The 27,397-nt window shown below is 41.4% G+C and overlaps 1 protein-coding gene across 7 annotated transcripts in view; it reads left to right on the forward strand.

The window, feature by feature from the left end:
- Window positions 1–8,459: 8,459 nt before the first annotated feature.
- LRRC3B (leucine rich repeat containing 3B) overlaps window positions 8,460–27,397 on the forward strand; it is a 44,597-nt gene continuing 25,659 nt past the window's right edge. For 2 of the 7 annotated variants that reach the window (XM_050971590.1, XM_018909607.3), the window contains exons 1-3: window positions 8,460–8,592; window positions 17,856–17,946; window positions 20,469–20,556. The gene's annotated coding sequence lies outside the window, so the exon portion shown is untranslated. Of the gene's footprint in view, window positions 8,593–9,215; window positions 9,344–17,855; window positions 17,947–20,468; window positions 20,557–25,134; window positions 25,248–25,586; window positions 25,722–27,397 lie in introns of those variants that run through there. The other 5 variants (XM_030236521.2, XM_030236529.2, XM_018909608.3 and 2 more) reach the window with 5 other exon arrangements.

Genomic DNA, 27,397 nt, shown 5'->3' on the forward strand with positions numbered 1-27,397 from the left:
TGAAAATGTCTGATCTTATTGACATCCATAAGAAATGAGGTAATTATGCTTCAAAGATTTCTGGTTACTTGAACATCTTTTGTTTTACCATTATTGTTGTGGATCGCTGTGTATCTCTCACGAGTTTGTAACTTCAGCTTTGGCAATGTGCCTAAGATCAGTGCCTTGTAACAAAAAATCCCTTAGTGGGCTTCTTTGCAGAAAGTCCTGCCTCTCCAATTTCCTAAAAAAACCAGAAAGATTGTGTTCATGCGTGTCATTTTCTCTGGACCTCTAGTTCTTTTATGGTGCTTCTCCATCCTGGTTGTACTGGCAAAACTTAATTCAGTGGGGGGGTTCACACTGGACTTTCTGCAAAATTCTCCAAATAGGAAACTGTTGAAAGGTGATAATAAGAATCACAAACTGTGTTAAATCTCCACCAGCTTCTTTTCAGAGTTTGATTTATTACTGTGGAGAAATGCACATCTTCTTAGGGTTTCAATCTTGGTCCTCCCTAGTGTTCGACACCAGAGAAGAGTAAAAACAAGGGATGGCTAACATCTGAGAAGAGAAGGAAATCTTCACACATAGGTATATATATGTTACTACAGATCATGCCACTTCCCCTGTAATACCTGTTATTACACCAGAACATATTCTTCTATATCAGAGCACAGCTGTTACTACACCAAAACATAATTTTCTCGTGAGACAATTTCAAGGAAGATAAAAGCACTTTTTTTCAACAAACTGGCTACAGCAAAACAATAGTGATCTCATAGTAATAACTGCTTTTATGGAGCATGTTTCATCTTGTGAGCCAGATCTACCTTGAAAGCAAATTGCATACACTTTCCCATTTTACCTAGGTGCCTAAGAATGAGGTATCATTTAACCTACATATTTTGTTCTGCCAGTGTTTTTGTAGGTATTGTTACAATTATTGTTATTGTTGTTGTGTAGTCATTCAGTACAAGACTTAGGCACATAGTTTACTTTAAAACCTTTAAAAGGCTCAGTTGAAGTCAATATCAGTACTCTTAGTACTCTTGGCATATTGTATTGAGAAGATGTGTAAATACCTGCAGGATCAGTATCTTAGGTTGGCAGCTTCTTTGGGGCACACCATACTTCTATTAATGTAAAAATACCACATAAATATGTGGGAAAATATGCATTTTCTGTAAATATGGACAATATCCCAGCAAATTTGGCTAAGCATTTTGTACATTACAATAATAGACATAATTTAAAAAATCCAACTTAAAACCAGTCAGTCCAGCCAATTATTCTGAAAGACTCAAGACAGCACATCCTGGGTACCATGTGAATTCTACCAAAGCTATCAGGTTCTGTAAGTCCTCATGATACTGTACATAAAGAAAGAAATATCTTCAATATCCTCTGAACAGTGTCTCAAATGTCCACATCTCAGATGGCTGAAATGCATAGCTGTTAGGCTACTGTCAGTTGTTGCTGGACTACATTTTAAAGTGGTTGTTTTTTTCCCTTTCTGTTTAAGGAAGACAATAAATTCACCAGAGTTTCTCATTTTCTGCCCAGACACCCTGCAATCTGCTTCTGGGATAGTGCTGGTTGTTTCTTATATATACCATCATAAACAGCAATTCCTTATGGAAACATCTTTTCCATCCAGCTACTAAAAATGACAGCAAAGATTATGCAACAGAGGAATTGCTTGGAAAACATCATTTGCAGTCTGTACATACACTCAATGACACAAGCCCATTTCTTAAGTAAAATTGTAGTTTAAGAGAAACCTGTGACAAATCTAAACTGAGAAGAGTATATTGATGAGCTAAGGCTGTAATGTGTCCTTTTCTCCTACCCTTCAGCAACAAAAATACCCACTTTCTGCAATGATAGGCATTATCTGAAGCTATACCTACTGTGATTTTGTAGGCTTCCAGGTACAAACATCTTGGGGATCTACAATAGCATTTTTGTTTTTAAATAATTTGCAGTGTCACACTGTTCACTGCACTTACTAGTGATACCTACAACACATTTTACAAGTATATTATTCAGAGACAGTAAGTCATGGAGGTGTGTTTCTACCTTGTTTCACCAGTCTGAGTCTCATTCCTTTTTATGACTCTTTGGGTAAGATGTTAGAAAAAAGTTTTCACTAATTATGTCAGTCTACACAAAGAAACAGCTAATTTATGTTTATTCAGTAATTGTTTTCCTGGATGCAGCTACTCACACTTTCTAACCCCACCAAAACAACATGGTGTGTTTATAAATGCTTTGCCAGAGAAGGTGTTAAATATCCAAGTTTTCATGCAGGGATGCTGAGCACCCTCATGTCATGAAGATGGAATACCTCCTAGTTTAAGGCTGGAAGTCTTCAGAAACCTGCTTTCAGTAGGGCTTTTCCACAACCAAGCTGTCACTCTGTCCTGCAATTGTGTCTGTCAGCCTAGGCAGGATGGGACTACTGATGGCAGAGGCTGTGAGGACAGGTCTCTTCTACTACAGGCAGATACCTCTGATCACTTCTTCTGATGCTTGCAAGGCATATACCTGCAAGCAATTGGCAATATTTTATGCATGTGTATTTTTTAATTTTGGTGGGAATTGCTTGATTTTTGAATTCTCAGTGAGTTCTTCTATCTCTGACCAGTGGCACTGGAGACTATTTGGTGCTTGTGGCTCATGGTGTCACCATGGTCTGAGAGCCCTGGATATTGGAGGCTGTTGTTATGTACAAGTTTTAAATTTTCTTAAAATTTAAGGCCAAGAGAGATCATCAGCCTGTCTGATCTGTCTTGCATATAGGTGCCTACTAAATGTTGTACATGTACACCAAGGCTAAAAGAACCACTTTCACTAGCCCATAGTATTTTAGTCCTTGAGAAACCAACCTAAAACAGTGCCTAAAACAGTACCTGAGCTTCCTATGATACATGAGAACTGATTAGGCATGCCCAGACAACCAAATGAAAAAAAAACCATGCAAAATATCCACCATGCTTGCCAGTCTGAGCTATTAAAATTTCTACTGCTTCTGGACTGGGCTTAATTCAAACCCAAGCATCAGATGTCTAAAATAATTTTCTGCATTGGTTTAATCTCTTCCTGGCTACAGCAAGATAAATAATACATGGTTCAAGGGAAGGCAAAAAGTTCTTCTGCAGAATATATGAGACCAAATATCTCTCAGAGGAGTGGAGAAGAGATTCTTCCTCTCTGCTGTAGGCAGCCAACTGGAGCTCTCAAATATGGGATTTGATTATACTTATTACCTTAATGCCAGCAAGAAAATGTCTGAGTGGGCAGGGTGCAATTCAAGCCATCTTGTTCCAGCCATAATGGAAGAAGTTGCACAGATGCATTGTTCTAATGGATGGGGCCAGAGGGATCACCAGGGGATCTAGCCTGATGTGACCCTCCTCCCCTCCCTGAGCCTGCTCTGTCCATTAGAAGTTCTCCCAGAAGCTGAAGTAAAGCTGTATTTAAGAAAGACAGCCTATTTTAGGACAAGATCAAACAATGGTGAGTGCACCACCTCCCTTCATAAGCTGTTACAGAGTTTAATTACCTATACTGCTAGGAAATTGCATCTGATTTCAAGGTTGATTACATCTAACCTGAAACTTCCAGTCACTGGATTTAGTTGTGCCTTTGTCAGCAAGAGTGAAAAAGCTCACTGTTATCTATTCCCTGCATCCTCTCACTCTTTTCTTAAGTAGAATATGTCCAGCTCTTTAAGCTTCCTATCTCAAGACTTGTACTTGACATACAAAATATTTGGATTTTCTCCAACATTTTCTCATCTTCTTTAAAGTGCAGGCACCAGAACTGTGCTTGATATCTTGGAAACATGCAGAGACTGTGCTGAATCCTTTCCTCACCAAGGTACTGAGACCTCATGTACGGGGTAATTAGGATAATCACTTTTGATCATCCCCTGAGTCTCTGCTCTCTGAGACAGTGTCCATTCCTTCATGCTTTTGGACTGTAGTGAAATGAATTTAGTGTGCTGCCTGTTGGACAGTGATCATTTAGCCAAATCAAATTACTGAGAAGTAATGTATCTTCTTTATTTATTGTGCTATATGCAAGCCTTTAAAGCAAAGATTCTATCTCATGGCCCAAAGTGCTGAAAACAAAAGAAAACAGTGTCAGGCAAGACTGTTTCTGATGCTGCTTGGAAATCTCCTCACATTGAATAAAATCTCCCCATCAAAAGGCTAAATTTTGAAATTTGTCAGTGAGACACTTCTTAATCCTCGCAATAGGTGACCTGTTAATTCCATGTAATGCAAGACTTGAAATCAAAATGTCATGTGGTATTAACTGCCTTGCAGAAATTCAAGTACCTCTATCAATACAGCTGCTTTTCTCCTGCAGACCTATAATCTTTTATATAAATCTTCAAAATAACCAAAAATTCCACAAGTGTATGTGTTGAGAACTAACTGCCACTAACCTGTTTTGACCAGGATTAAATAGATTTATTCTTTTTCTAGTATTTAAGTATCCCAGAAACACATGTTATTTTGTGAGAAGACCATCAGTTTCAGCTAATGGATGGCAGGCACATAGCAGAAAAATATACTTCCCTACTTATATTGTTCTCTAAATCAGAGCTAGGTAGAGTATGAGCTGAAATAGTTGAGCTTATTTACAACCACTGTTTCTCTCTCAGAGTTAATGAATTACTGACAGTCTAAGGATCTTCTGTTATTTAAAACAGAAACTGTCTCCTAAAAGTCACTTCATCTCTTTTCTATGAAGGGACTAAGTAAAAGAACGACACAAGCTTTCAAATGATGGAATCTCCTAAACAGAGGAACAACAGAAACTACTGGTGCTTCTTGAAGGGAGTGTTTAATGCCCAGTCCTCAAAGCCTTGTGAGAGTAGCTCTGCTTAGATGGTCTGCACATTGCCAGCACAGAGCTTAAAAAGATTAAGAGACACAATGGATTTGTACTGGCCCTCTGTAAAGAGGCCTTTGATTCATTACTAATCTTCTCAGGGTAAAAGCTCATCACCTCTACAAGCAGTAGCAGCACCCATGGGCTGAGAGGAGAATGAGAACTGCTGGTACCATCAAGCCTAGAGGGAGAGCAGAAACAGGTATACAATTTAGGAATGCAGCTATAGTGTAAACATTGTGGTTTGTGGGTTTTTTCGTATTTCCAGGTTGCAAAATTTCATGCTTTTTGCTGTTCTCCTGGCTCAACATAGACTACTGCTCTAGGCCCTGCCTATGTCTTCCCTTGGAGCATGGAGTAGTCCCACAGGGAGAATGTGCCCCTGACATGTCTTTGCACTGCTCTCTACAAAAAAATCACCCCTGGACCATGAACAGAATATTCCCTCTAAACTCCTAAGCATGTGCTACTAGAGTTAAAAACATTGTGAGATTTAGCTCTTTAATGTACTGACATCCAGAATATTAATTTCATACTACTGTTGGCTATGAAAAGAATTGATCCTGTAATGAAAGGAATATTAGTCAAGGGATAAAGAGAAGGTCATTCAATTTATCTCAGCACTGGAAGCAGCGGTATTCTTCGCTGATTTTGTAAAAAGCTGTTAATATCTCAGAAAATAAAGGGAATAGATGGTACCAGATGATTCTTTAATTTAGCCATTGAAATATTTTGTTAATATTTATACATTTTTAAGGATCTAATCCTGTAAAGTCTTGTTTATATGAATAATCCCTACTCACAAACGGGCTTGCTGAATTATGCAGGGTTTTTTGCATTAGAAAAAAATAACTTGTGTAAAGATCAGTACTACCAGGCCCTTAAATATTTACAAACACTCATCAAAATTATTTTTTGAGGGAAACTGAAGAACCATCTGCTATCCCCTGTTATTTAATGCTCCCTGATTCTCCTAACTATGTGTAGAAGTCAGCAAATATTAACATTTTCTTTCTTATCTGAGGGCAGCCAAATTATCTTCTCCCTATCCTTTAAACCTACACGCCTTCCTAACAGAGGACTAATCCTTTCACTTCTACTTATGTAAAATGGACAGGCGATGCCTGTGAGCCAGTCAGCAAATCTGCTGTTGGGTTTGTTCAAGGAGCAAAGTTTCTTTCACTTAGAATGATAATACAGTCTTTCTTCTGCACACAACCACCATGACATCAGCAGTATTTCAGTCCTTAAAAATCTATGACATTTTTAACAGCAAGTAGCTGTGCATCCCTTTACAGTAATTTTCCCCAGAAAAAGTACTGTGTTCTTCTTTTCAGAGATTACTAAGCAGACACTTTTCAATTGAAGTTGTAGATGCTTAGCTGCTCTTAGGAGTGAGTCTTTGAATACAAACCTGCAAACCAGCTACACATGTGCAGTTGGTCAAAAAGCTTTATATTAGGTGCAATGTCAACAACAACAAAAGATTATTTCTATCTTTTTTTGTGAAGTTCTGTTTTCCTTGGCAATTGCACTTAAATCATTAGGATGAATGACATCATGGCTAATGCATTAAGTTATGCGTGCTAAGATCAGTCTTCTGTTATACTGTTGTGATATTTAACAATGCAAACAGTTCATTCCATAAAGTGCCACTAGAGGTTAAATTTTAATGGGAAATGACTGCATTTTTCTCTCTTTTTTTTTTTTTTTTTTTTTTGGGGGGGGGGGAATGTCCAGCCAAATGAAAAGATTTGCTAACTCTTTTTTTTTCATTACAAAATATTCAACAACAGCAAATCACTACAAGGAAGTTTGCAATGCTGGTAATGTGGTGTATTGCAACCAAGTGCATCCATTCTGGGTACTACACCCAGCTGCCATATATCTATATACCAAACAGTAAAAATATGAACAGAAGCTGTATTTGAAGGAAGGGATGCTGCATATTAGATTTTGGGTTTGGATTATCAACAATGATTAATATTTTTCTTCCTTAAAATGAATCTGAGTTGGTTTCAGCTAAAGGAATAAAACTCACAAAGCCTGAAAATTGTTTCCTATTGCAAACAATACAGGGCTGCTAATGCAGTCAGGGCTTCAGTCAGTTTCATCAGCTTTGTGACACAAACACACTACAAAAAGAAATGCATGCTCATGTACTAGGTTTTTATTTTTAACTGACTGTGTCTTCAAACCTGGGTTGTGTTGATCAGAGTGAGAGTTGTGCGAGGGACTAATGAAAGTGATTTTTATCAAGCTGCTTTTCGTATTTGTTATTTTCTCCTATACTAAGAATATAATAAGAATTTAAAATGATAGGCATACATATAAGTGTTCATGAACAAATTGGCAAATATTCCTAGGAGAAAAACCAGTGGGTTTTGCTATAGTACCAAGGCCTGGTCCTGCATTATCTTGCTAATATGATTCAGATAGATTACTCAGAGAGGTAAATATTTACTTGGATAAAAACTCACAGGACTGAGGTTTAATTATGAAAATTGACATTTGGCAATGCATTTCTTTTGTCCCCCCCTTCCCTCAAAAGACCACCTCTCTGTGGCCATAGTACTGGTCCTTCTGACCTAGAAGTTTCTTTGTAACAATGGCCGATATGGAGATAAAAGAGTTTTGTATAGTTAGAGGCAAAAAAAACCAGCCCAGAGGAAATCAATGCCAATTCATTTTCTGTTCCATGCAGCATAGGCAGCTTTCACCTTAAAGCAAACCAGCTAAGGTGGATCTTTCTAAAACCCAGCTGCTCAGGTGCTCTCAACTAGAGACAAGCAACAAAATTTTTGCTGCACAAAATGAATAGAAAGTTTACTTTGCAGAGCCAGAGTAGAAAAGTGCACAGCAGAGAAAGTATGTTCCAATGAGAGAGGCAACCAATTGGTGATGTTTCCTAAAGTCTGGGTTATGACAGGCGATGCAACTGCTGCAACACAGCATATTTCACAAAAGCACCTCTTGGAGAATAAAGTCTCCCTCGCAAGAACCGTGGTAAACCCGAAGCAGGATGTGAATAACTGGATCAGCACAAAAGGTTGGTGAGGCTGAGCATAGCATAAGTTCACCTATCGTAGCAAGTATTATACATTATACATTGGCAATGATAGCTACTCACTCAGATGAGCAAAACAATTAACCTTATTCGTATTTTGCTGGGGAACCTGGTGGGCACTGGGGGGAGCAGAAGCACCCTCTGAAAGCACCCCCCGGTGCTCCCGCCAGGCCAGGCTGTCTCTGTCTGCCCGGCGCAGGCGGCCCCGGCCCTGCCCCTAAAGCTGGAGAGTGAGAGGCACAGCCAGCCCCGGGCGGCAGACGGGCAGCATCACCCCTCGCGGGCAGCACCTCCCCGCTGTGCGGTGGGAGCGAGAGGGAGGTCTCCTCCTTCTCTCCCTCCCCGCCCCGCTCTCTCCTCCCTCCCTGCCCGCCTGCCTCCGTGCCTGCAGCCGCAGCGCAGGGCAGGGGAGCGGCGGCGCGGCAGGCACAGCCTCCCGGCGGGCGCCCGGCGGAGGCAGCAGGGCGGGCGGGCGTTGGCTGCGCCCGGCCCCGCCGCGCCGCCCGCAGGCTCCGCCCGGCGCTCCCATGGCGCGGCGGCCCCGCGCCAGGTGAGCAGCGCTGCCTGTTGCGCCGAGCGGAGCGAAACGGAGCCGCCGGGGCCACACGGCGAGAAGTTTTGCGGGAAGGCGCCGCGATGTGAGTTGCGGCGCCCCGCGGATGCGCTGGGTGGGGGGCGGCAGCTCCGGGAGCAAACTCGACGGGGAGGGAATGGGGGGAAGGCGGTCAGCGCTGCTGCCTGCAAGGGGCTACCGCCGTGCCGTGCCACCTTGCCCGGCAGCGATCGGCGAGGGCCACCGGCGATGCCCCCTCCCCCAGTCCGTGCTGGCGAACCTCCGGGGTCCGTGAGTCCTGGGGGCTGGCGGGGTCGGGATTCCACCGAGGCAGCGGGAGATGAGTAGGGAATCCAGAGGCGGAGGCTCTGGGAAGGGGGTTGACACCTTCTCGTTAGGGAGCAAACGAGGGATTTGAGACCCGCGGCCCCCGATCCCGTACCGGAGCAACATCAGAAAAAGGGGTGGAAAATAAAGCGCCCCTCCCATGCGTGTGTGCTCCCGGCGCGCCCGGCCGCTGTCCCTGCCCGGCCGGGTGCGGGCGGGCTACCGGAGGTCGGTCGCGCTGCTCAGCGTGCGGGCGGCGGCCGGGGCGCCGAGCGGGGCTGCCGGGGAAAGGGGGCGGCGGAGGCGGGGACGGGAGGGAAGACGCCGTGTGTGTTGCCGTAGGATTTTTCCACTTTGAGACCTATCAGGACCAGTTGCTACGGTTCGGGCGGCGGTGGCCGCGATGCGGCGGGAGGGGGGAAGAGGGCATCTCCCTCCAAAGCGAGCAACAAATGGCAGCGGTGGCGGCAGCCGGGCTGCAGGACAGTCGCGGTGCCCGCTGCGCTCAGGTGAGCTGCGACGCCCCCGCTGCCCGGGGACCGTAGCGGGTGGCGCTGGAGCTGCCCCGGGGGGGCTGTGACGGGGTGCGGGGTGCCCCCGGCCCGGGACAGCAACGGGGGTTCAGGGGTCCCGCGGACGTGGGGAGATCCGTGCGACCCAGCGCTCCGAGATAGGAACGGTCGCGACCTCTGAGCCCGCACAGAAATGTGGTGATCTCTCGCAGCAAGCGGGTACTGGGTACTGTGTGTCTGTGGGAACCGCGGGCTCTTCTCTCGCCTTTCTGGCAGGCTACATGTCCTGAATTTCCCTCGCCAAAAATTTGGAAAATGCCTCAGATGTGCCAGCGAGAATTCTTCTTTCCGTCTTAGCTTCTGCCTTCAAAAATTAGGAGATTTTACAGTATCGGTTAGGAAATGTGAAAGTGATTAAGGCTGCAGGTTATCATCCCGTCTTTCTGATTGTCCCTAGACAGCAGAAATAGTGAAATTACAGAATGAAAACAGCCAAACAACTTGAAAAGCATAAATAGACCAACGACCTAAAGAGTCAGAATGAGAACCAGGCAAACAACATTTAGTGCTCTCCTCAAAGAAGTAATTCTAGAGTCATTTACATAGATATGAAAATGACAGAATAAGCTAAAGCTTTTGAGATTATTGGAATGAATTAAAATATAGTAGTCATGAGAAAATGTTACTGATTTGGTTGGGAAAGGAGAACAAGCTTTCCTCAAGCTGAAAACTCTGTCTGGGGTAGCCTTTTCTGAATGTTGAAAAGACCTGTCAAAAATTTCTTCTTACGGTAACCTGTCTAATAATTTGTAGGTTTAAACTGGAAGGTGTGCGTCACACCCTACTGAAAGTGGTAGTTTGAAGGCTTTGATATAGAGCACCACAGTGTTCATATGGCTTACCTACTGATATTATTCTTAGTAATTTAATTTAAAAGTATAAGCTCCTAGTTTGGTTTAAAGGGAAGGAAAATAAGCTGTAGAATGAACTTAATTTGCAAAACCTTTGCTACGTTCAGAGTCTAATTTTCTAGTTTAGTTTCTAAATAGTAAAATTGCTCAGAATAATTATAACTGTGATTGCAGCAGCCCTTACTTGTGCAAGTTGCCTGGATTTCTGTGGGATCATTTCTACAGGTAATCTGATTGCTCAAGATAGCAGGATCAGGCCTGTGGTCAGAGAGTTCCAGCATGCAGCACCATGTAGGGTTGTGCCTATTGGCGCTAATGAGATGATTTGGACTTTGGCAAGAGGAATGTGAGGTTAAATCCAGATCTCTTGCATTTATTCAGCTATTGCTGGCTGGGTCAGTGAACCCTGATCTTGCCATTCCCTGAGGTTTGCTGTAAAATTTGCGCTGACTTCAGTCCAGCCGAAAGGAGCTCCTGTGTGATTGTAGTTTCCAGTTGCCTTAGGGCACGTCGAAGCTGCTGAGTGTCTTGGAGATCAGGGCCTGAGTGAATAAGGATTGTACCTGCAACTATCAAGAATCAATGTGCTTTGCCTCAAATGTGAGATTAATTGAAAGAGAAGTATCATTTAATAGGCATATATGTCTGTGCTCTGGATCCAGTCCTGAGCTAATAAAGTCCATGAGAGCTTTGCCATGTATAAATGGAATAGCAAGACTTAAGGGTATAGGTGTGATTTGTCTTTTCCATGTGCTTTATGGACCTGTATTTCAAATCTTTTGGGAGGTAGGAAATTCTTTCTGCTCACGCTGAAACAGCATTAGAGTAACTAGAGTAACAGAGCGAGTGCATGATATGTCAGCTCAAGAAATATCCTCCCAGCAGGAGAACTGGAATTTATAAAATTCAGCTGTATTCAGAAGTGCTAACTCAAGTGTCTAAAGCCAGAGAAAAAATGTATTGCTTCATTTCAAAAGCACCTTTAGATGTTCAGTTAAATAATAAGGTGCTTCTGAGTCTTGTTTTTAAGGATATTTCCTGTCACTTCACTAGGAATATTTATGTGAGTAGCACAAGGGATACATGGCTCACTGGCAGAAAGATTTTAAACTTTTTAATGAAGTGGATGATTTAAACAAGAAGGAATATGGGTAGAAATATTTCTTGTTGCCACTTCAGTTATTCAGAAGATGAACTAAGGAAGGTAGTTCCTCTCAAAGTGGAATACTGCATTTGTAATGACTTTCAGGATTTGCATGTAGCTACTGTCCTTGTTGTCATCTGCATGCCTGGTCCTTGGATCAGCGCTCATTAGAGAATACAAATTAAATTAGTGTTCTGTGGCTAGCAAAATAATGCCCCTGATTTTGCCTCATTCAGTAAGCTTTGTTCATAAGCTTAGAGAAAACTCTTGTGAAACAATTTAGAAACTTATAATAATAATGTTAAACAGAATCTTATTTCAAAATGATGGTATTTTGAGCCAAGAATAAATTATTTGAGTTCACAGAATATGTAGCATTTACCTTGGCTTGTTTGGCCACGCATTTTTAAGTTGATATTTTATTTACTAAAAGTAACCTCTAGAAAGTGCAATTTTGATAGGCACTTCAGTACTGGTATGGATCAAATGCCAGTATGTCTACTGAAAGTACAAGCAGAAAGGATTTAGGAATTTCTCAGCACCTTCAATAAGTATTTTTAAAGGGATTACAGCCTGTGAATACATGGATGAACAAGGTATATCTTTTGCTCTTAAATCCAATGTGCTGTGGGTGAAGTAGCATCAAATTTAGAGATGTTTTGGTGAATTTAATCCCTGCTTCTAGTTTCAGTCCAGCTCTTTTCATAAGTAGTTTCTGTGCTTCCGTCATTCTGGTGTGGTTTGTTAGTCTGGATGCACAGCAGACTTGTGGGTGCATCCCAGGGGGAAAAGGAGTGTGGTGTGGTATTGGTTTTACTCACCGCTTCATCAGAGCATCAGATAAACAGTTGCTGTAGAATTTGCTGTGGAGGAGGATGTCATTAGTTCCCAGTGCTTAAAGATGCATGATCCTGCTTCATGGAGATGTCTGTGGGTGACTGGTGCCTGTGTCTGTGCTTGCCTCTGATGACCTGAACTGCTTATCCCAACCAGCACCTGTATCCAGCGCTGGCTTTGCTTTACACACTTACTTTGAGCTTGGAAATGCAAACACAACGCTTACTGTTACCAAACAACAAAGCACCTTTTATTTCTCTCTCTGGGCTCCACTGAGTTCCTTCACCAAGCAGATCTTTTTTAAAAAGAGACATATTTCTGGCTGACTTCTGCAGTGGATGTGGGGAAGTCCTTTTCATAAGGATCATCCCTGCTCCCGAGTTCTGTTTTCCGTCAGCGAGGAAAAGGCAATGGTTGCTGAATTTAAATGGTGTTTCTTTCTCTGGAGAGTATGAAATTTTGTAATGATGAAAAAAAGAGAGGTAGACAAATGGGAATAGATGAAGAAGGCCTGATGCCCACAAAACAGGGGAGAAGTAGATGACAGAAGGGAGAAAGTAGTGGCTGATCTGAGTAGTTTGACTCTTGAAGTTGAGGTGATCTGGGCTGTTCCATGGCCCTCTGGCTCGGCTCCGTGCTGTGCCATGGATTTGTCATGGCCCTGCCATGGGCCTTCAGAAAAGATGTGTAGGTTGATTTCAGTGGGACTAGAAGCCTTGCTGAGGAATTGAATTTGGCTTTTTGTATCTCAGTTCCACTGACAGAAAGGAGATAAAGAATGCCTCTTGAGGAAATAGGACTGGTAAAAAGCCTTTTCAGAGATACATTGATCTGGATAATTGGACTTTTTACTTAAACAGAAATGAAAATTACCACTACAGATCTTGATGTACTTGATTAAGGTTTACCTCTGCTTTTCAGCTAGCAAGTGTGTGTTTTAAATTAATTTGGCACTTCATTAATAGCAGTTTCATAAAGCTGCTAACTTATCCTTTGAGAAGGAGGAAAAAAGTTAACCTCTGCTTGCCAAATAGTACTATAAAGATACACTAATAAGGAAAAATGAAAAGGGATAGACGTGAGTGACAATACATAAATGGGATGCTACTCTGGCCTGGAAGCAGGAAAGCAAATGGACACTATTTAATTATTTAAGGAACAATAAATGAGAAGTCGAGTTCTCAAGTGACAGTAAAAGGAGAGATGAACAGAATTTTAAAAGGTTAGGAATGGGAAACAATGCATAAAGAAAATAGAAGGTGGACAGGAAGAGACCAAAGGGTCAGGGGATGGACTTAAGATTTCTATGGAGTTTTCAGCTGGAAAATATTACCTCTATATTGTGGTGCTTGCATAACAGCCAGTATTTCACTCAAATTATGGAAGTTTAGTACACAGTGTCCTCCTGGGGGGGGGTCACTTCATGTTCCCACTTCATCCTCTGGATGCACAGCCTCAGTTAATAGGGCATGTGCTTTTAAAGATGGCATGTCTTAGGTGCCGGGCTCTCTTAAGAGGCTTACTTTGTGGATGTTGTTAGTTGTAATGGTGCTGTCATTTACTTCTGTCAAAGTTGCTTCCTCCACCAAACAATAGCATTGGTTTTAAGCAGAGTATTTTTTGCAGTTTACCAAAATTGGGTTACACGCTTTCGCAACTGTACTCACTGAAGATACATTGTATGTAGAGATCATAAGTATTCAGCATTTCCTTACAAATGTTTGCATTGGGAGTTAGTGGGACACATGAAAAGTATGTGAAGGCTTTATGCCTCATGTGGATTTCAAATGTGTATTGTTTTGGTGTGATTTGCTTCATGCAAAATATTCTTGTAATGCTTACAAAGTATACATTTTTGTGTGCTTGTGAATAATTTGCAGCAAAAGTGTGAAGCCTTTGGACGTGGAAATAAATCCATGGTGCTTGCCATTGTAAAGGCATTGCAGTTAAAAGAAAAGAAAAAGCACTGGGTCAACAGTGTTGAGTTCCTGCCAATATTCCCTCACCTTTAAAAGCAGAGACAAAGGCTTCTTCCTCTTTAAAAAAGGAGCTGCAAGAAAAATTTTGTATGAAGTTGCTTGTTAGGTCATATATGGTTAAGCAAGCGATGGTGGTTATGTATCTTAGAGATGAAACTTCATCTTATCAGCATTAAAACCAAAATAAATTTATGTTACTGGTGTTTTAATTCTTGACTTTTTAACCAGTTTCTGGTCTGTGTTTGGAAAAGAAAATGGGCACAATCTCTTTAGAGTTCCATTTCAATTATTTTTATTTTTAATTCTTCACATAGTAGTTTTTGTATATTGCTTTCCATACAATCTTTTATTTAAAAAAAGACAAAGAAAAGGCAAAAAAACCCAGAAAGCCTTTTCTTACACTTGTAAAAATACTTCTGTAAAGCTTTTTTTCATGCCAAAGATTTATTTGGAAATATTGATAGTCTGTTATAATTACCACCATCTATGAAAAAAAAAAAAAAGGCATTTTCCAGGAGCAAAAATTGTGGAATCAATAGGAGTTGCAGAAGAGGAAAGCAGGAGACTGTTTACAAAACTAGAAGTTGGTGAATCCAGGGGTCAGTCTTTATAGTAAATCTTGCTAGAGCTGGGTTTGGTTTTGTTGGTTTTTTCTCCTAGATATGCTGCAGATGGTCTTTAAAATTTATCTTGATTCTTACATTTTATTAAATGTAATTTTTGTTATAAATGTCAAAAGAGTGACCCTTAGTTCTTTTCTCCTAAAATGAAATTAACAGGCTAATTCTGCCATTGCAACCTTCAAATAGTATGATTGTGTTTCTGAACGTCCTTTTTGCCCTTGTTTTCAGCTTTGTTGACACCAAGTCATTGAGATGAGAATTGGTGACTTTTAAACAGTCTATTTTTAACAAAGTTTGTAATAGAGTATTACTGTTTATGAATGTGTGTCAGTCCCAGTTTGCACAAGCACTAAAAGGGAAGGCTGATATCAGAGCAGATCTGCTTCTAAGTACTCACTTTCAGCTTTGTTGTTCTCTGGCTGTTCCTGGTCCTGTTCTTCAGGTGGGAGTACCAATTTTTACTCTGCTGCTGCAAGGACATCTCCTCTTTTTCAAAGCTGAGATATTTCAAACTGAAACCTTTTGCAAAGGAATGGTCTATATCATGTTATAAATGAGATACAAGTGGGAAATTTTGGTTTCTAGGCTCTTCTAACTTAGAGTGAAATAACTCCTCAAAGTTCAGATTTCTTAGACCTTTAGTTGTCACTTCTAACACACTGCATATAACCAAAGCACACAATTCAAAAAAATAAGAACATCTCAGCTTTGACTGAGAAGCAGCACATGGATGACAGCATGCAATCCAGGTAGTCCTTTCTTTTCCTGTGTGTTTTGAGGCTGCAGAGCTGACATGTCATGTCCCTCTACACCAGATTTGTGATCCCTTCTTAGTTATGAGCAAGACTGTTGTCATTGAAAGGTTAACAATTTCTGTTCAGAAAAATATATTGGTCATTTTCTCTTTCCAGAGTCTTGCACAGGTTTTGCCCTTTGACAGAAAACATTTAATCTGTATTCTGCTCATCACTTTCATCAATTACTTGGTATACTTATTGGCATCTCTGATGCATAGTGGGTGTTAGGAATAATTTCTTGACAGAAAGGGTTATCAAGCATTGGAACAGGTGTTTGAGTCACCATCCTTGTAGGTGTTTGGAAGATGTATAGATAAGGCACTTAGGGACATGGTTTAGTGGTGGACTTGGCAGCGCTGAGTTAACAGTTGGACTCAAAGATCTTTTCTAACCTAAATGATTCCGTGATTCTATAAATACTTATTTTGCTAGAGTAGGACTTGACAGGATTTAGACATGCAAGAAACCTAAATCTTTGGCTCAGGAAACAATCGTGATGGATACAAATGGTATTTCAATAACTTTCGATCCAAAAATGTTTCTTGCAAAGCGACAGGACTGTTCTTCTTGCCAGTCATGGCAGGTGCTCCATCTGTACAAATACCACCTAATTTGAACAAGTCAAGCTTAACAGGTTTTTTTTTCCACTATCTGCCACATTTTCAACAATTTTTTCTCTATTCTTTAAACAAGTGTGAGGCGAGGCAGCAGTGTTGGAATGAAATGAACAGAGGCCAACCAATTACTTAATTGTAGTAGATTTTTTTCAACACATTGAAAAGCAACAGTCAGTGCAGTGTCAGTAGCATTGCAGCTTCCCTTGGTTATGGGCAAAAAAAGAAAAAAAAAAATTGCATGAATCTGTTAAAAATGGAAATGCATGCTGTTGTGTGGTGCCATCTCAGCCCTTCCCATTGTTATGCTATGTGAACAACTATGGACATATCAGCTGTGTGCTGTTTTTTTTCAGTCTGGTTTGTGCAGCAATAATTGATGTACCCTCTTGTATTCAGGCTTTGTTTTCTGAGAACAGCCCTTTCTCACAAGCTTGCCCTAAGGGATATTTGCTATTACACCTTTGTCAATGATTTCAGCTCATGGATGTGTATTTATTTTTGTAGAAAGCTGTCATGCTAGGGATCTTCCTTGAGGTAAAATCTGACCACAGGTCAGATGCAATAAAATATGTTTTACATTCCTTTCAGGATTAGTTTGTATAAAAGTACCATTCCAATCTGGACTTTCTGTGACTGTATCACCACAAACATACTTTTACAGACCCTGACTGTTCTCCCAAGAACTTCCCTTAGAGAAACAATCTCTATGCAGTGTCAGCTCCATGCACTGTCATCTTAGTGGTTTTTTTTTTTTCACTGTGCATGCATGACTTGGCAGGCAGTGCTTTGATGATAAGTAAATTGATTTTAAAAGTTTATGGACATTTGAATTAACTGGGAAATCATTAGAATAATGTAAAGCGAGTGAGGTTGCACAGGTCCTTTATTTTCCCCTTGCTGTGGGCTTGCAGAGCAGGTGTTCTGTGGGGTCCCAAAAGCAGTCTTGTTGACTGGAGTTAGTGTGTTGTTTCATTGCAGCAATATTCTATCAGTGAGCTGAGACTGCTAGTTTTAAATTCTGATTCTTGAAGCTGTGGAGTGCAGCTTTGAATACCGAGCAAGTGCTTGGGCATTTGCAAAGGGAGATTAAAAATATTATCAGGCTTGCAGAGCAGTTCTTCATTAATGGAAAGCATTGGTGGGCTAGGAGCTGATTCAGTGACCTCACGTGGTTTTCCATACACTTGGCTGCTCCAAGTAGCCTCCTCCATTTCCTATGCTTCCACAGTTTCCCCAAATTATTTTTAAAGGTTTTTTGTTGCCTTTCTTCTAAAAATATGTAAGGCTAGGGGTTTGACTGTTGAATTTATTGAATATCAGTATTGAAGTAAAATTGACATTTTTGTAAATGTAGATGTGATGTATGTATGAGGAGCTCATGTGACTTTAAAAGCATTTGGTCTCGGCCCTTGCCATCTTGTTTCTGCTTTTTGGACCAGCCACTTGCAGGTAAAGGACACTGACAGGGTAACATTTTAGTGACTTTTAAATACCACAGCTGACAGAGAAAGATTGAATTTTTAAGGATCAGCTATCGGGGAAGTGCACATCAGTATTCCCATCTAGGAAAAAAAAACAACCATGTTTGTTTTTAATTACAGATACTGAGCTTGTTGTGGTCAGTTGATGCAGAGGTAGCCTGACTGCAGAGGTGGAAAGTTTGTGGTCGTGAAGATTGGAGATTGGTGAGAGGTGAGCTTCTTGCTAACATTGATATTCCTCAGATTCACTGTTTTCACTCATACACCTGACTGTTCTTGGAATTACCTAGCAGCATTTGGCATGGAAGTGTTGCTCTTGGAAACAGTTTCAATCTGAGAAATTAGCCATAAACTTTGACCCTTTTCCGGTATAACTTAGACTAGATGGTTTTATTTGACAACTTAATAGTTGTACCTAAGCTGCCTCTAAAAATATTTTGCACTTGAACTTTATTAGTCTTGAATATATTACTTTTTCAAATGAATTTTTATAGTTCCCACTAAATAAAGGATGAACCTGGAAAAAGGAAATTAAAAGCAAGTGATCTGTGTCTTCACTTACAAAACAAATGCAATATAAATAATTACATTCTTCTCAACATTTTCACACCAGCATGGGAAAAAAGCAAAAGCCCATCTGTGTAAACCTTCTGAAACCTGCTTCCTGTGCCATTGCCTGTACTCCTTCAGGTTAGAGAAACTCCTTCAAGTTAGAGAATTCCTCAGATGCCATAAGGAGAACATCACTGTTCACAACAAGCAAAGAAAACACTGGGCTGTGCTGTAGCTCCCCATAATGCTGAAAACCTTTAATTTTTCATTAGGGGTTTGACCCTTGGTTCATTTGAAAGGTGAACTTGATTTCTTTGACCCTACAGAAAAAAAAAAAAAACCCAAACAGACTAAGCAAAAGAACTGGCTGCTGTCATTACTAATTCGTCAGGTGTGACGGGGTTGGTGTTCTTCAGCTTGGGTTTGCGTGTCAGGATTTAGGGAAAATGGAATGAGAGGGAAGTGATGTCTGTAAAGAGCTGGCAGGGATGTACCAGATAAAATACCCCTGTAAGAAGGCTCATCTGAAGAGATGAAAGGCAGAGTAATCAGCACCTGCAGAAACATTTCCTTTAAGGTTTGTACTTCAGGTGAGAGGTAAAAGATAAAACACGCCACTAATACTACAGCATGTCCTTGCTAAGCCTACAGCTGCTTTCTTGGCAGCCCCAATGGAGGCATCTTGCTGGGCCCTGAGAAGATGAGTGTTTTGGACAGGTCATGAGGATTTTTCAAGGCTAAGACATGAGCCCTGGTGCAAAGGCCAAGTCACGGAGCTCCTAAGGCATCCAGGGAGGAGGCATCCCAGACAGGAGCTCAGTCTCTGGCCTCACAGCTGTCAGCAGTAATGGGCATCCCTTAAAAGTTTGTTCAAGAGCTGAGCTTTTCTAGAAAAGTGGAGTTTCTGTATAGGATGGGTGGCTGGTCCAGGGTGAAAAAGGAATGATGGCAAGTTTTTCAGTTACGCTTACTGCACTCTAAAACACCAGTTTGACTGTTAACATGAGTATTATCAGTGTAAGCAGTGTTTTTAGTTGCTGTTGTTTACATGAGGCCTTCAAGGCTGTCATTGAGGGCTACAGGAAGGCTGTTCCAAAACCTTGCTGAGCAAAAGGGCTCATTTCATTTTCCCTAATGAGTGGCATGGTGTAGGGTGAAATGGATCGATGAGTTTTCAGTGTTCTCAGCACTGGGTGGAAGGGAGTCCCCGCGTGACTTTTGCAATATGGGTTTGTAATATTTTCTAACTTGCCAGGCATTTCTCCTTTGTTTTGTTTTGCTTCCCCAGTACTTTTAAAACTTTGTTCTACTTTTCCTCTGGACCAAAGTGATGTTTAAAGAACAAAGTCCAGGAAAGATGGTGGTACAACAAAGAAAAAAACTCCTAGAAGAGGCTTAGGAGGTCTGAAATGGGAGGTGAATAGTTCTTTTTCTTTCTCAGGGGAAATTGGTCCTTCTAAATAAGAAGGTAAAGTGTTCTGAGGTGGCAGAAGAGTCTTCAAAATGCTTAAACAAGTAAAAAAATCTCTGTGTTTCCCAATGAAGGGGGTGGGGGGGGGGAGATGTTTTTTTATAACATAGACCTGTAGTAAGTTAATAAAAAGTAAATTTTGTGTAATTTTCCTTGAAAGTATTTTGATACTAATGAGAATCTTTACAGTCCCTAAACCTTCTAGAGCTTTCTTTTTTATCCTGGTGTCTTCCCCTTTCACTGCTGCTGTTCTCAGAAAAAGCTGTTTACCCTCTCTTCAAGGTGTCAGCTACAGAGGACTCTTCCAAGGCACCAACTTGACCCTTTATGTGGGCTAAGGGTTGCATGAAACAGGGCAGCAAAAGTCTTTCAGTGCAGGTGCCTGGAGCTACCCTTCCTGTACCCTTGCTGGAGCTGGTGTCTGGACCTGCTGGGGAAGAAGCTGGATTTTTTGAGAAGAAGAAAGTACAGGAATGTGCCTAGGTTCAGACCTGAGACTGGGGTTGTACAGAGGTTGTGATTAAATTGGTATTTAGTTTGGAAGCATCAGTATTGTGGATTTATTTTTCTTTTTTTGCTTGAAAATCACTCATATTTAAAGATTTCAGGTAAAGCTGTGTCTGAGCTTGGTGGAATTGCTTTGATTTATGTGGGTGTAAGGCATAATAGATTTCTGTCCATAATGTGCATGCTGTCTCAATTTTTTACAGGCTTATGCAAAATCATAATGAAAACACCTTGAGGATGGATGTTATTTGTACTGATTTGAACAGAGGATATTTCCAGATGGGAAGTGAGGTATTGTTCCTAACTTGCAATATAAAAATACTTGAAATAACTGTTTCTGGGACTTTAGGATCATCTATTGAATTCATATCTACCCTTGTCATCTGACAGACTACTAAAACAAGATTCTGCTCAAAATGATAGAAGTGACAGTCCTACAATTCATTCCTGCTGAGCCCTGTAAGGTAGTTAGTCTGAGGAGATTTGGATCTCACTTCAGTCATTCAAGGGCAGTCCTTTGGAAGCAATTTGCAGAATATGTAATTGTGCCCATAAATCCCTTGCTCCCCCCTGCAAAAAGGGTAGATTTCTGTTGCCACCCTACTGTGTTGAGGAAACAGCATTTTTCGCCCCCCCTCCCCTCTCCTTTTTCAAAGCCCATTAGTTGTGGTCAATTCCCTCTGCCGCTGGCCATGCTTTCATTCCTCTGCAGTGTGGTTACACAGAACTGCTTCTGTGTTGTGTCAGTGTTTGATCCCTTCCAGCTGGCAGAGAATCGAAGAAGTCATATGTATGGACACCCAAAGTCTGCCCTTAGCTACACTTGTGAAAACCTGTGGCATTACACAGTTGGCTTGGAAAGGCTTAAGAAATCCCACGGGATCCGCTGCGCTGAAAGTCGCTCTGTAAATGTTAGACAGGGCTGTTGTTTTTGTTCTAGTACATTTTACTTTAAAGCTGCACCTGAGCTGCAATCGACGATGCTGTTTCATAACATTGAAAAAGAGGGACAGATTTGGAGTATGAGACGTGCGGTGCTGTCAGTGGGGTTTGTCACTGAAACTGTCATAGCTGGGTGCCTCGGCAGTGTCTGTGCTGTGAGAAAAACGTGCTCAGTGGGGTTCTGGTTTCTGGCAGCTTTCAAGCCACTGGTCACCATGCAACCATCCTCCTCAACAGCCTGATCTCCTTTGGGAAAGAGCCAGGGCCATCTGCTAGCAGGGGCGGCAGCAGTGGTGTCCAGCACCCTGGGGTATCTTGGTGGACCCTGATCTTGCACAAGAGCGAGTCCCAGGCAGCAGAGGATGTTTCTTCTGGGCCAGGAAAACTGTGTTCAGGTCTGACACGTTCCTGGCATCATCCAGTATGGAGGAAGCACAGGTCTGAGGAGCCCCTTTGGTCTTCTGGCTCTGGGGAAGCTCTGGCCTATGGTGGTGTAGCTGAGTGCCCTGTGACTGTGAAACACAGTGTAAAGGAGAAGTACCTTGGTGTATGGTGTATGGGTGGGCCCATATGATCCTTTTGCTTCATGTTTAGTGCAGAACTGCAGGAAATAATGTTCAGGCAGATACTGTACTGACCCAGCATCTTTGACTCATGCTGATCTTTGCCAGTGTGGAGGATACTTATGCAGCTGGTCCACAAATAACCAAAGAGCTTGAATAGTTATATAATACTTCTTTTTAAAAGTGTTGTAGTGACCTGAGCAGATTGAAGTTGCAGTCAAAAAAGTCCTGCCCTGAGTAATTTTCTTTAATTCTTGGTTTCTGTTTCTTGGGATCCTTGGGAGACAAGGAAACAAATTATGAGATGTGAGGAAGGTAAGCAGAAGATAGGATGAAAGGTATTATACACACCTCCAGGACTGTCATTGGGTATTTTTATCTACTTCTAAATTGTGGAAAAATTTCAGAAGAAGAGTTCTGCGTATTTTTTTTCCAGACTGAATGGAAATTTTGCCATTGGTTAATATAGAAAGGAAGTCGGAAATATCAGAATTACATGTGAATTATTTATGTATCCAATTTGCTGCTGTGAATGGAGGAACAAGGATCTTAAATGCTGTTAATTACTGTGGATTTTATTTCACTGCCTATGGTCGTAGCTGCAGGCCATGTAGCCTCTGGAGGTGACCTGGGTGCCAGGCAGTTTAAGGGCACTTCTGGAAGGGAGGAGGGAATGTACAAAGCATTCATTGCTGGAAGTCAGCTGACATCTGGAGGTTTTATCATGTTAGCAGAGAAAAGTGATGTTTTTCCTTCAAGTCCTGAAGGATTAACAGCATTATTTATGTTTCTTCTGGTATGTCCAGAACAGAAAAAATAATAGAAAAAAAGTTACATTTCTGTAGTACAGCATCTTCACATTTTTATTCTGTGCTTCCTATATTCAAGGGATTTCCTAGCAAGAATAGAAACATCTGCAATAGCAGCTTCTATTTATGTTAATCTTTTCCAATCAGCATGCAGCCTGAAATAATTACAATAAATGCACTGTCTGCTCCAAACACTCACAACTTCCATTTATTTCAGGCTTCTTTGCTTTGCAAGTCTGAGAACATAATCCTTCATTCTGCTCTGCTTCATCTCCTTTGCATGAATTTATCCAACAGTATCTTTTGTGAGCTTCATTAACAATGGTCATGCCATGATAAATTACATAAATTGAGAAGTTTTTAATTAACTAAGTTAACAAAACAGCCCCACAAAGCATAATAAATTTAATTAGGTAACGTTTTCCTGTAATAAGTTTGCACACGAGGTGTGTGATGAAGTAGGGCAGAGTAAAATCTGTAATCTGAAGGTTTTTAGATTTCATAGCTGCAGAAATAGTTTCTTTTTAAAAAAGGTATTTTTATAAGATCGTGTGCTAAACATACCTTGTTGTGCAAAGGATTATGCAAACTTGGCAGAAAAACAATAGTTACTGACAAAGACATGACTAAGGGTATGTTTAAACAGAAGAAGACAGATCTTCCAGTCTTTCCCCCTCTGCTTCTGCCAGAGCTGCTCCCCAAGCCAGGGTCATTTTCTCCAGCTTGGCAGTGGTGCTTTGGCTCTGGTTGGGTGGGTTTTTTTTGGTTCTGGGCAGAATTCTTGGGTGTTTTTGGTCCAATTGGCTAATAGATGTGTTATAAAGAGCACATTCAGAGCATAGTCTCCTTGCTGGTGCTGTGTGCTTTTAGCTGGGCTGCTTGCCCGGGTATGTGGGAAGGAAAAGTAAGATCAGCCTTGGCTCATGTGTGGAGTGCTGTGGAGTGACTTCTCAGGTGTCCTCTGCAGCTAACAGCATCTGTCTTTGCTTTTTCTTTCCTAAACTTGCATCCAAAAATATTAAGATTGTTATCCCCTGCCTCCTACCTTCTTACACAGCCCAGCCAGGCTGCTTTTGCTTGGGCAATGTTCCCACCTAAGGAATTTAGTTCAAAAATAAGAACTTTGCCTTTATGTGCAGAACAGCTTCGTGACAGTAAATGGTACTCTGATTTTGATGGTGATACAAAGAAGCAATTAAACAAAAAACAGTGGGATAGGACACAGAAAGGAACTCTTTAATTTATCAATATTGGTTTGCATTTCTCCCAGACTCTCTGTAGTCACAGAGTGCAGAGGGAGTATGTGGTACATCACATTTACTGTTTTGGTTTGGTGATGCATAAAGTCAGAGTAATTGTCTTTCACAAGTGCAAATGAGTGTGCATTGAAGGCTGTGAAAAATAGTTATCAGTATTTATTATCTCTGTGAAGTATCCTTTTTATATTTTAATTTAGGGCTGATTTGGAGAGACAAGTTTGATGTCAGCAACATCAGTTTACAGTTTGGGGTGGATCTCTGGTTTTTGCAGCCCACTCACATTGTTTGTCATCAAACTCTGAAACCAGGCAATGGGACTTTTGGACATTCTGTGAAAAAACACATAGCACTGCGACATCTGATTTGTGTGTGCATGTAATTATTCTGCTATCTGCAAGAGATATGTAGTATTTAACCAGGTGAGGTCTGTTGTGAAGATGGAATGGCAACTTACCTGAGCTGGTGAATAACTCCTAACCAGAAAGGTCACAAAATTGTGAGAGGTGGATCTCTTACAGTTTTCTGACTCACAGGCTACAGTTAATTGTCCATCAGAAGACATTATAAAGCATTTCAGCATGTGTATATATCCTGTCTCTCTCTGTTCCTGCCTTTCTACAATAAAGAGTAAAGCAGCTGTAATTCTAGAGATGGTAGGAGGGCATAAAGTTTATGTAGCAGAAGCACATCTATTTTACAGAAAATGTCCCACTTAAATTTTAGGGTTCTACCTGAACAGTTTGAACAGTTGCCAGACACACTCCCAAGCTTGTAGGGTATTGCACAGAAATCATGACTGTACTCCTTTGAAGAATTCGAGATAACCTGTAGCATGCATGGTAAGTCTGGTGGTAAGGAGGGGCACACAGATCTGGAGAGCAAAACAAAGTGAAACAGTTGGTAGGAACAAAGAGGAGGGGGAAAAATTAGTGCACAGAAGCAGAGGGGGGAAATTAGTGAAGGAAATACAGGAATTAAAATACAAAGTGTTGGGTGAGAAAAGCAGCTCACCAGCAGTCGCTTGCTAGGGTGAGAACATTTTATGTTCAAGAAGAGATTCAAGCAGACCTTCTCTGGAGATTTGTGAATTTTCCAGGTGAAGGACCTCGGGATGAACAAGAAGAGCCTTTGCCTCCTAAAGTGTTACATGTTAGGTAGCTGAGGCAGAGGAATTTTCTAATATTATCTGGGAAAGAAGATATTGGAAATTAAGGTCTTGATGACAGGAGTATGTCAAATTAATGCATGATGTATTTTTGGAATTATACAATGTGTCATAAGCCAATTTTGTTCCAGGGGAAATGTGACATCTTCTCCCTTGTGAGTGAGGTTTCCAAAGGGCTGAAAAGCAAGGAAAATGGAAAGCAAAAAGTGAAGTTGTCAGGTGGAGAAGAAAAGCATCGTCCATGGTATTTAAATTGTATAAATTTGTGTTGATGTATCCTTCTCCTCAACCCCTTCTGATAGCTCTGTGTGTTTCGACTGCTACACCTGTTTTCCATTTTCAGACTGTTCCAGGACAGTAAATTTTACCTTGACCTGTGAAGCCAGTCATATCCTTTTACATAGCAGTGACTTCCCAGGAAGCAGTAACATGAGTCTGTACTGTTGCCATGAAATTCATGCTGTGCCTCACAGCAGATCTGTTTCTTAACTCACAAAAATGTGTGCAGTAGGATTTTGCTGGGCTGCTGAAAACATTTGAGCTGCAGTTTTACATACTGTATTCTTGTTTCTTCTGCTTTCAGGATCTGGACTGTTTAGAAAAGAAATGTAGAGTTAACATCTGAAATCTGATGTGGTCTTCCTTTCCAGAAAAAAATACTGTTTCTGGCATTCATGTTGGGAGAGAGGAGCCATCCTTTCCAAGACTTTCAGTATAGGTATGAAAATGTTCAAAGAGCTGACAGTTAGTAATTATTATTCATTGGTGCTACTTTGCTTCTAGTACAGTGAACATATTTTTGAACTAGAATTAAATCCAAGTCTCTCCAGGGGCTGTTGGTATTTTGCTAATGCTAAATTAAAGCGTGCCATGTGCTGTGCACTAGAGGTGGTCAGTGGTGCCTTGACAGAACCTAATTGTGTGTGTGGCAGGGGTGCTCTGAGTCACTGCGTGGTAGGTGTGATGCAGCTGCAGTCTGGTGGGAAGTCACAGCCCCTTGTTTTCATGAACAGGAAGGAGACATTCCCAAGCTGCTTTCCATCCTGCCTGCAGGTTAGGCAGTCCAGCTCCTGGAGTGGTTATCCTGCACAGCCAATTTTTGTTCCTTCTGCTTGTCACATATCCCATTGCTTTTTCAACTCCCAAGCTGTAAATGCTTAAAATGAGAAATGAGCTAATTAGAAGCCATGGAATAGAGATGGAAGCTGAGCTTCCTTAAAATGTCAGTAAGTGAAGAAGCAGGTCAGGATTGGAGAAGAAGGGATGTAGTCTTTATAATCTTCAAAATTATCATCCTATTAAGCTGTTGAATCAATCATCATGTGTTTGGATTTATCAATATAAAAATTTAGTACAATTCCATCCTTGGGACGTTCTGGTACATGTCTGAAGTTTTTTAATGGCACTGCCCCGTTTTGAGCACTCATCCTCTTAATACAATTTTGGTACTGCTTTCCTTGATGAAGTCCTCACCCTTCTCAGCTGGACACTTGGAGCGTGTTCACTGTGCCCAGATGATACAGTCAGTGTGCAGGATGTTGCAGCATGGCTGGGCTGGAATGTTAGTGGGAAGAGAAGCACCACAGTTTATACTTGTGAATGGTACTTGAGCCAGCAGAGTCACTGTGTGGGGAAGTTTCCTGAAGAGCTGAGCTGAAGGCCTTATTCCCAGGCTCTTCTTCCCACTGTCTTTTCCTTCTCTCAGTGAGGGCTAAACTAGCTCAGGCAGTCATGTACTGGATGTGGATAAGGTTCCCTGGAGATGGTAGATATGATCTCTGTAGTATGCAGTAACTAAAGGGAAATTAATGGGATGCAAAGCTCATGTACAGGTGCAGGTGAAGGACTGGGGGGGAGAATCCCCCTGATGTGTATTGCACCCTCAGTGATCCTTGGAGCAGAAAAGGAGAAGGAGCTGTGGCTGCAGCTCACTGCTGTGGCTGGTTAAGTGGAGACACAACAGAAGACTTCAGGAGAGCAAAACATCTGAAGATTCACAGGGCTAGCGTGATATTTGGGAATTGCTGTGTGGAATCATGGCATTTTGTCAATTTATTTTGTAATCTGTGATGACAGTAAACTGAATATTGAACAGCTTAAATCTAAGCAACTGTCATTTCATGCTTTGGTGAAGAGGGAGTGGGTGAGTGAGATAGTAGGGGTAAATTGTTAATAGGACTGAAACCAATATGTGCAGCTTTCTCTGAACCTGCCCACCTCTTATTTTTTTTGTGTAATATTGAGCAGCTGGGGCTGTGCTATCTCAGCTTACCATCACTAATCAGACTATGGATCTCTGGGGATGTGCTTTGCTCTCAGTTGCTGTGGTAGAAGTCTAAGCTTATTACCTAGATTACTTGCATATAGACCAGCAAAATCACATAAACAGATTTT

This window comes from Serinus canaria, chromosome 2, assembly GCF_022539315.1.
Source record: "Serinus canaria isolate serCan28SL12 chromosome 2, serCan2020, whole genome shotgun sequence".
NCBI lineage: Eukaryota > Metazoa > Chordata > Aves > Passeriformes > Fringillidae > Serinus > Serinus canaria.